General features: G+C 37.4%; 1 long non-coding RNA gene across 1 annotated transcript; it reads right to left on the reverse strand.

The window, feature by feature from the left end:
• Positions 1-8,187: 8,187 nt before the first annotated feature.
• LOC129750004 (uncharacterized) lies at positions 8,188-8,927 on the reverse strand. The gene is made up of 3 exons (XR_008738249.1): positions 8,606-8,927; positions 8,383-8,529; positions 8,188-8,312 (listed from the first exon to the last, which is right to left on the reverse strand). It is a non-coding gene; the product is annotated as an uncharacterized LOC129750004 (long non-coding RNA).
• Between the last annotated feature and the right edge of the window lie 202 nt (positions 8,928-9,129).

Below are 9,129 nucleotides of genomic sequence, written 5' to 3' on the forward strand. Positions count from 1 at the left end.
TCTTCAGAGATACAAATGGCATATGCAAAACGTGAGCAAATGGCTTCAGTGTTTCTGGACATAAAGGGGGCTTTTGATGCAGTTTTAATTGAGGTTTTGTCAGACAAATTGCATTCCCGAGGTCTGCCTCCTCTGTTGAACAACATCTTATACAGCTTGCTTTGTGAGAAACACCTGAACTTTGCTCATGGAGACATTGCAATAAGAAGAACTTCATACATGGGCCTACCTCAGGGCTCATGTTTGCATTCTAAGACAACTTGCGGATGATGGCGTTGTATCTGTAATAGGACCTACGGAGTCTCATCTGCACAGGCCTTTACAAGATACTTTAAACAGATTGTCATCCTGGGCTTTGGAGCTTGGGATCGAGTTCTCCACAGAGAAAACATAGTTGGTAGTTTTCTCTAAAAAACATAGACCAGCTCAACCAAAGCTCCAACTCCTAGGCAGAACGATCACTCAATCGAGATGTTTTAAGTATCTTGGGGTTTGGTTTGATTCCAAGTGCACCTGGAGATCTCATATTGAGTATCTGAAAGGAAAATGTCAGCAAAGAATCAATTTCCTCCGTTCGATTACCGGCACCTGGTGGGGAGCCCATCCGGAAGATCTGATCAAATTGTATCGAACAACTATTCTCTCAGTGATGGAGTACGGCAGTTTCTGTTTCCAATCTGCTGCCAAGACACACCTCATTAAACTTGAGCGTATTCAATATCGTTGTCTCCGAATAGCGCTGGGTTGTATGCCTTCAACTCACACCATGAGTCTCGAGGTTTTAGCGGGCGTACTCCCACTGAGAGATAGGTTTTATTCATTATCTCTCCGGTTCCTCATCAGGTGTGAGGTCATGAACCCATTGGTGATTGCCAATTTTGAGAAGCTTCTAGAGTAGGGTTACCATACGTACTCTTTTAAGAGTACATGTACTCTTTTTCGATCGAGAAATGAGCGTACTCTTCTTTTTGTAAAATCTTGCTGAATGTACTCTTTTTTTTGTCGAAAGGCATTTTATCAGAGAAACGAATTTAATTCAACAACTTTATGCATTCAAGGCACGGAACTTCAGGTTTTACTACTTAGTTGAATTTTCCAAACGATGAATTAAAATGGAAAGCATCACAAATCGATTAAAATATGAACTTTTCGTCAAATACAAGTTTGCACTTTGATCAGCAGTACTTTTCTATAAGTTATATACAGCAGCTTCGAAACTTTTAAAACCGCTTTTAAGAAAACCTGGCGGCGAGATAAATTGTGAAGCCTATCAGCGCCTTTGAATATGCAATTAGCGCCCAAAGAGTTGGCAAAGAGCACAACAGCAATTTTAACTCTTTTTGAAATGCAACATTTTCTTATGTTTGCGATGTTCTTATCTCTATCTCTTCGAATAATCCAACGACCCTTCGACTTTTTACTAGAAATCTGAAGAAAATGAACAAAAACTAAAAGCGATAGCTTTCAATAAGGAAAAGTCATAATTGCCAGGTAAGTCACATAGCTAGCAGCTAATTGTCACTAATTGAATGGCCTTAAATTTCAAGGTTCCTTCCGTTTCTCGTAAATATTTGGAAATATGATTTCAACGTACTCTTTTTGGCGTTGAAGGATATAGTAACCCTATTCTAGAGCAAAATCTTCAATCCAAATATATGACTACATATCATGAATTCATGTCTATGCAGGTTAATCCTTCATCGATCTCTCCCATTCGTGTTTTTCTCCCTGATTACGACACTTCCTCTGTCCAGTTTGATTTGTCCATGCAGCATGAAATCCGTAGGATCCCGGAACAACATCGTTCTCTTATTGTACCTAGGCTTTTTGATGCAAATTATGGACACGTCGATGCTTATAAAATGTACTTTACTGATGGATCCCTGATAGATGAATGTACCGGGTTTGGAGTATTCAACCAAATTTCAAGTGCATCTTACAGTCTGCAATCTCCATGTTCAGTATATATTGCCGAATTAGCAGCTATACATTGGGCACTGGAAACTATAGCCACACGACCCGTTGAACACTACTATATTGTATCGGATAGCCTTAGCTCTGTTGAGGCTATTCGTTCAATAAGACCTGGAAAGCACTCGCCGTACTTTCTTGAGAAGATACGGGTAACGTTGAGTGCTTTATCTAGACGCTGCTTCATCATCACCTTTGTTTGGGTGCTGTGCAGACCGGTCCGGAGCTCCGAAGCCCGTAAGTAGAACCAGAGAGTCTACTGTTCACGAACTACCGGGAGAATCACACACGCTACTCGACTCGCTCGCTCGCTAGCCGACTCACTGACTGACTGCGTACACGCTTGTGACGAATAACGCAGTGCCGATTTAATCCATTCACACATCCCACTCCTATCCCAAACAAAATAACATTAATAAAATTACTAATAGACTGTAATAAAATCGTTTTTTTTGTAAAGTTTTTAATAAAATGTGATAATGAAAACAGGGAGACGTTACAGAACAATTTGAAATACTGATTCAAGAACACTCCTCTTCTTGGCTTCCGCCATGTTTCCTATCAATAAATATATGTGAGTAGGTATGAAGAGCTTACGCTTTTGTGCGTTGTCGATGCTTACCTATCTTCAGAATAGGGGTAGGCTTTATAGCGGCACGTTATCTAAATATACGGGAAAATTGTGCCTTAAGCGTCAAATGTTCCAAAAATGCAAACAATGTCAAAACTGAAATAACAATTTCTATAACACTGCCTATGGCTGAATCTTTTCTGAATTTCAATTAATTGCCTCCCTGAATTAACATGAAACCACGTTGTATAAAATTTTGAAATCAACAAGAAACTCAAAATTACTGTTTAATCTGAAATACCAAACATTGTTCTCTGTTCATTAAGGTCAATTTTATTTTCCATAAATAGTGCATTTTGTTCCAATTTATCTTCCTCCAGTGCTCACCTAGAAAAGCTAGTTTGTTACAGTAATGCATGAAGTATTGGTAATAGAACTTCTTCTCTGTGCTTTTGACAAAATTCGAACTAATGTACTGGAAACAATATTTGGTCAGTTATCCTGAATGAAACTGCAGTTGTCAAAGAAATAAACGTTCTTTCTTTCTATTCGGACAGGATTTTTTTTTGCCGTTCTCTAGACTTGCCTAACTCTTTTCAATTATTTTTTCATGCTGCTCTCTCGACCCACCTGATTATTTATTTGATCAGACACCAAAATTGTCCTCTCAAGACACTCTCCAGTTTATTCCTTAAATGAGGAAGCTGTCTTTACGAATTTTGTTTATCAATGCAGTCCTGTCAACTCACTTTAAATAAAAAAACATTTGTGCTGTTATCTCTTAAATGTGTACATTTGTGATTGTTTAGTTCAAGCTTCTTGAAGCCTTCCTCTCGACACGCCTTTTCTTAATTTCAAACTTTCTTCTTGACTTGCATCATAGTTGAATCTTTTATTAAACTGTTTTCTTAACTCGCTTGATTTTCAAATTTATATGATATTGTGGTTGTCCTTATATGATAGCTTCCAGACTCGACTCATAATTAAATCTTATCTCAAGCTGTTCTCTCAAATCGCTTGATATTGAATTTGATAAGATATTCCAGTTCGTCCAACTTTTTTTTACAAATTCCAAGCTGTCTTCTCGACTCGCTTTAAATTTCTGATCATCAATTTGATAAGATATGTCCTCTCGACTCGCTCAATTTCCAATTATTTCTTTTTCAAGCTGTTTGATTCCCCACAAGATAAAACATTTAGACTCTCTTTCATTTCGCCTTCTGATTTCAAGCTATCCTCTCAACCCGTTTGAAAATATCGATACTTTCAGGCTGTTCTCTCAACTCGCATTTCAATTGGAAGCTGTCCTCAATTTGCATGAAGTTTCTATCGATACGTTCAGGCTGTCTTCTCAACTCGCCTTTCGTTTTCAAGTTGTCCTCTCAACTAACTTGAAAATTCTATCGATACTTTCAAGCTGTCCTCTCAACTGGCCTTTCAATTTCAAGCTGTCCTCTCAACTCGCTTGAAATTTTTATCGATACCTTCAGGCTGTCCTCTCAACTCGCCTTTCAATTTCAAGCTGTCCTCTCAACTCACTTGAAATTTTTATCGATACTTTCAGGCTGTCCTCTCAACTCGCCTTTCAATTTCAAGCTGTCCTCTCAACTCGCTTGAAATTACTATCGATACGTTCAGGCTGTCCTCTCAACTCGCCTTTCGATTTCAAGCTGTCCTCTCAACTCGCTTGAAATTTCTATCGATACTTTCAGGTTGTCCTCTCAACTCGCCTTTCAATTTCAAGCTGTCCTCTCAACTCGCTTGAAATTCCTATCGATACAATCAGGCTGTCCTCTCAACTCGCCTTTCAATTTCAAGCTGTCCTCTCAACTCGCTTGAAATTTTTATCGATACTTTCAGGCTGTCCTCTCAACTCGCCTTTCAATTTCAAGCTGTCCTCTCAACTCGCTTGAAATTGTGAACATGATCAAGCTGTCCTCTCGACTCGCTTAATCTGTCATTTTCATTCTTATTGCAGCTTAATTAATTTTTCTTATCGATTTTTTTTCGGTGTTATTTCATTACCCGTTTATTTTCAATAAAAGTAATTTATCAACTACGGCACTATATTTTCCTTTTTCCTTCACTTCAACTTGTCACAAGATACATTTCACATCATTTACTCATTTATCAGTTTTTTCTAAAACGGCTCATTAATAAACTGTTTGATTTTTAATCTGGTTCGATGAAAATTAATTAAGCGTGAATCGTTCACCGCGTTTGTTTACCTTTCGTCTTTTTTTTATAATTTCTCGTTTTAAAAGGTTAACAAGAAATTACCGGTCACGGTCGCCAAATGTGCAGACCGGTCCGGAGCTCCGAAGCCCGTAAGTAGAACCAGAGAGTCTACTGTTCACGAACTACCGGGAGAATCACACACGCTACTCGACTCGCTCGCTCGCTAGCCGACTCACTGACTGACTGCGTACACGCTTGTGACGAATAACGCAGTGCCGATTTAATCCATTCACACAGGTGCCTTCACATTGCTCAATAAAAGGCAATGAGAAGGCAGACTCGCTGGCAAAGGTGGGCGCGGTTGAAGGCGAAATTTACCAGCGCCAAATCGCCTTCAGCGAATTTTACTTTCTAGTCCGAAGTAACTCTCTTGTCAACTGGCAGCGCAAATGGGATGAGGATGAGTTGGGTCGATGGCTTCATTCGATTATCCCAAAGGTAAGCCTTAAACCTTGGTTCAATAGATTGAACCTGAGTCGGGATTTTATTAAAACATTTTCCCGCCTCATGTCCAATCATTGTTCCTTAGACGCGTTACTCTTTTGTGTGAATCTCGCTGGCAGCAATTTGTGTCGTTGTGGCCAGGGTTACCACGACATCGAGCATGTTGTTTGGTCGTGTGAGGACCATCTTATCGCCAGAGCGAATTTGATAGACTCCCTTCGGGCCCGAGGGAAACCACCTAGCGTTCCAGTGAGGGATGTGCTGGCTGCGGTAGACCTTGACTACATGTTCGAAATATATCTTTATCTAAAATCTATCGATCTCCGCATTTAAGTATCTTTTTCCTCTTTTCTCTTCTTCTTTTTGGCTATATTAGTTTTAAAATAATGAGCTTTAAATACTTGAACCAGACTACATACAACCAATAATCAACCATCAAACGAAACATAGTGTGAAAAATAAATCAGTGACGTAGATTTAAGCAATTGATGTAAAAAAGGAACCTTGGCTCCGTAATACTAAAAGGTTTGAGCCGATTGAAATAAACGAATAATTAAAAAAAAAGAACTTAATAAACGAAGCACGAATTTGATTAAACACAGAAAATTAAATTATTGCATAAAAATTCTAAGCAGAATGCGGGAAACGGGTTCCGGTTTTATACTCCCTGAAAAAAACATAAAATGAAAAAAAACCTACCTAATACAAAACACATATGACATGATTCCCGGAAAATGGCGTTCGACACGAATTCGCTGAGAGTCGATGATGAGGGCGAAACCGTCAATGGATTGCACAATTGTCAGCGGAAAGTTGGAATTAGAGTCCGGATCCGTCCCAGTCGGATTTCTCTGTTTTCTTATCCTCTATGTACAAAGCACTGTTTCCATCTTTAAGATGAGATGAATCATCCAATAGGATGAAAATTCCTGAAAAAAATCCATCTTTAACGTTGTCGCAACTTCTTTCATAATCCACACCGCCGCCACTCTCACCAACTCCGGTGCCTTCTATCAGCTTACCGCTTTTGGAGAACACCTGCCACTGCTGCATCCAGTTAAGCTTTTTGCTATGCTCCGTACTGTACCACTGTTACCTAAAATATAAAATGTTTTGTTTCAAACTCAATCTTATTCACAAACTTACTTATCCTCTTACTTCCGGATAATTCGACAGCAAGAACACCCGAATAGAAAAACATTATGAAAAAACCATGAATTTCATTTTCACTCTACCGTGGAATTTATGGTTGACACCATAAATATCACGATGCATGAAACCATGAATTCACTGTCAAACTCATTGTTTTCGACCATGGTATTCATGGTTTTGGCCAAAATTACCATGAAAAAAGAGGGTTGTTAAGCAACTTAACAATGAAAAAATCAACTTTTTTCCATACATTTGAGAACACAAAACTACAAAATTTATGGTTATTACATCTTCCAGTTTTTCTCAAGAAAACGATGAAATTCATTGTTTTTTCATCGAATTTCATTGTATGTTCTTTGTTGCAAGGAAGATGAAATTCTATGTTAATTCGTGATCTCAAAATAAAATGTCCGTGTTAATTTCTCGTTTATATAAAATTTATTTATTTTTTTCATAACAATTTTTTCATTATTGGAATTCACTCATTTTGAAACACTTCATGTAAAACTTTATTCGGATGCTGCCATACTATCGTTTCCCACCAGCTGGGCCTCAGACTCTACGGGATGCCGGCTTTCCTTGTGAACGCCATTTGTCGCTAGAAATGATAAATTAAAAGATTAATTATGTTCTTTTTCTTTCAAGCTCCGATGCAACTTACCTTTGTGCTCATTTTGATGAATATTTTCATTTTAAAAACTCCGAAACTTTTTTCTGCCCGATCGAAACTTTTTGAGAATAAAAACAAAGTGTCTGGACCGGCCTCGACTGTCAAAACATTGCCCTACACGAAAAAATGGAAGTGCACAAATTTTTAAAATATTCAAGCTTGGATGATGTTATTACCATGAATAAAGGCGGCCGCACAATAGCGCGTCCGTCGTCGCGTCGCGTTGACATTTGATTTTGGGAATACCATTTTCCGTTTGAGTCACCACAATGGTGCGTTGCGTCAGTGATGTCATTGTACTAAAACGCGAAACTTGTTTTAAACTGCAGCGTTCTCCAGCGTCGACGTTTTGGTTTTGAAATAATTCAAAATTTTAGCGCGTCAAAAGGGTTTAAACTATTCCTTTTTAATGTTTTTCGTCAATATTTGACACAAATAGATTCAAAAATCATATCATCTTCATTTTGTCTCCTCGATTAAACAAATTTGTTGAATAACGTCATTGAAATTTATTTTTAACATTCAAATACATTTGACATAATGATGGAATCATAAAGGATTAATTTTAAATTTGAGCTTGATTTTTATTTTCCTGTTTTTCAAAAATAAAAATAAATTCAATGAAACATTTTGCCGAGTTTTGTTTCAAAACTTCTCTGTCAGCCCTGTCAGTGGACGCTACACGGAGAAAAAAGTATAGTATTTCCAACAGTAATCCACTTATATTCAATCATATTTCTGATTAATTCTCGGCTAATTATAAATATTAAACTTTCAATTGTATATGTATGATTGATTTTGAGAATTCAATAATATATATGATAAATACCAATATAACTATATGATTGATTTTATGCATTCAACTATAAATATAATAGAATCAACAAAATCGTATGATTGATTGTATACATTTCATAATAAGTATAGTAGATTCAACTATAAATATAATACATTCAACTATACTAATATAATTGATTTTACTATATTTATGGTTGGTTGTACTGTATTTTTATAATTGTTTTTTCAACTTTCAACTATATGTATATTATTCACATTACTATATTTTCGGTTGACTCTCATCAAAATAGCTTTTTTTCAAAACAAAAATTTATTTTTTCACATTTTCACAATTTACAAATTAATACAATAACATTTCAACAATATCACAGTCTTTTTCTGGTGCCTCCAAGTAATCCGAATATTTCGTTGAATTCAAATGATGGCCATCGGTTTCGGTTCTGCCTGGGTTCTGTTGTTGTCACGATCCTGAAATTAAGAAAACAACATCAACCATATTTGTAATGAACACCGTGGTGTTGTCTCAAACTTGGTTTACCTTCTTCCTAATCCGTACTGTGTTTATGGCCTTGTCCCATAAATTATTTTCTTCTGAGGCCTACCGCTGAATGCTGCCGGGAGGCTCAAGTGATCCTAGCTGCTGCTGCAGAATATCAAAATGTTGGTGCACTCGACGGGGATAGACCTAAGGGGATGGGGGGAAAGATAAGTAATTTTAACTCGTATTCAGAGCGGGGATGATTTCAGATTCAAAAACCTACCTTATGGGATGTGCTAGCATCATCAAGTCAGCATCAACGCAAAGCGTATATTTTTCTCGGCCCCAATCTTTAAGTTGACCCTGCAGAACCGGAGCCGTCAGCCATTGTGAATTTCCGGGCTCCGTTGATGTTTTTCGTTGCATTTCGTGATTATAATTGACCGACTGCGGTCAATTTGTCCTAGGATGGAACCGGCTTTGTTGAATTTGAACCGAAATTGCGACTCGACATCGAAACTAAGGCGCACAGAAAAATTCCCGGAAAACGAGGCTGGCACACGAAATGAATCTGTTTTTGAAATGAAAATTGCGAATGATTTTTTTTAGCGGCGGGGGAACAAGTTACACTGTCGTTTATTGATACTCTAATTTCAGTTAAAACCTAACAACTGAGAAACATCAGCCACCGTTGAATAAATTATATTTATAGTTGAATGCTTTAATTCAATAGTAAAATTGCAGTTGAATGTATCGTATTTATATAGTTGAGTCAATTATATTATTATAATTGGGTCAATTATACTA

Source organism: Uranotaenia lowii, chromosome 1, assembly GCF_029784155.1.
Source record: "Uranotaenia lowii strain MFRU-FL chromosome 1, ASM2978415v1, whole genome shotgun sequence".
NCBI lineage: Eukaryota > Metazoa > Arthropoda > Insecta > Diptera > Culicidae > Uranotaenia > Uranotaenia lowii.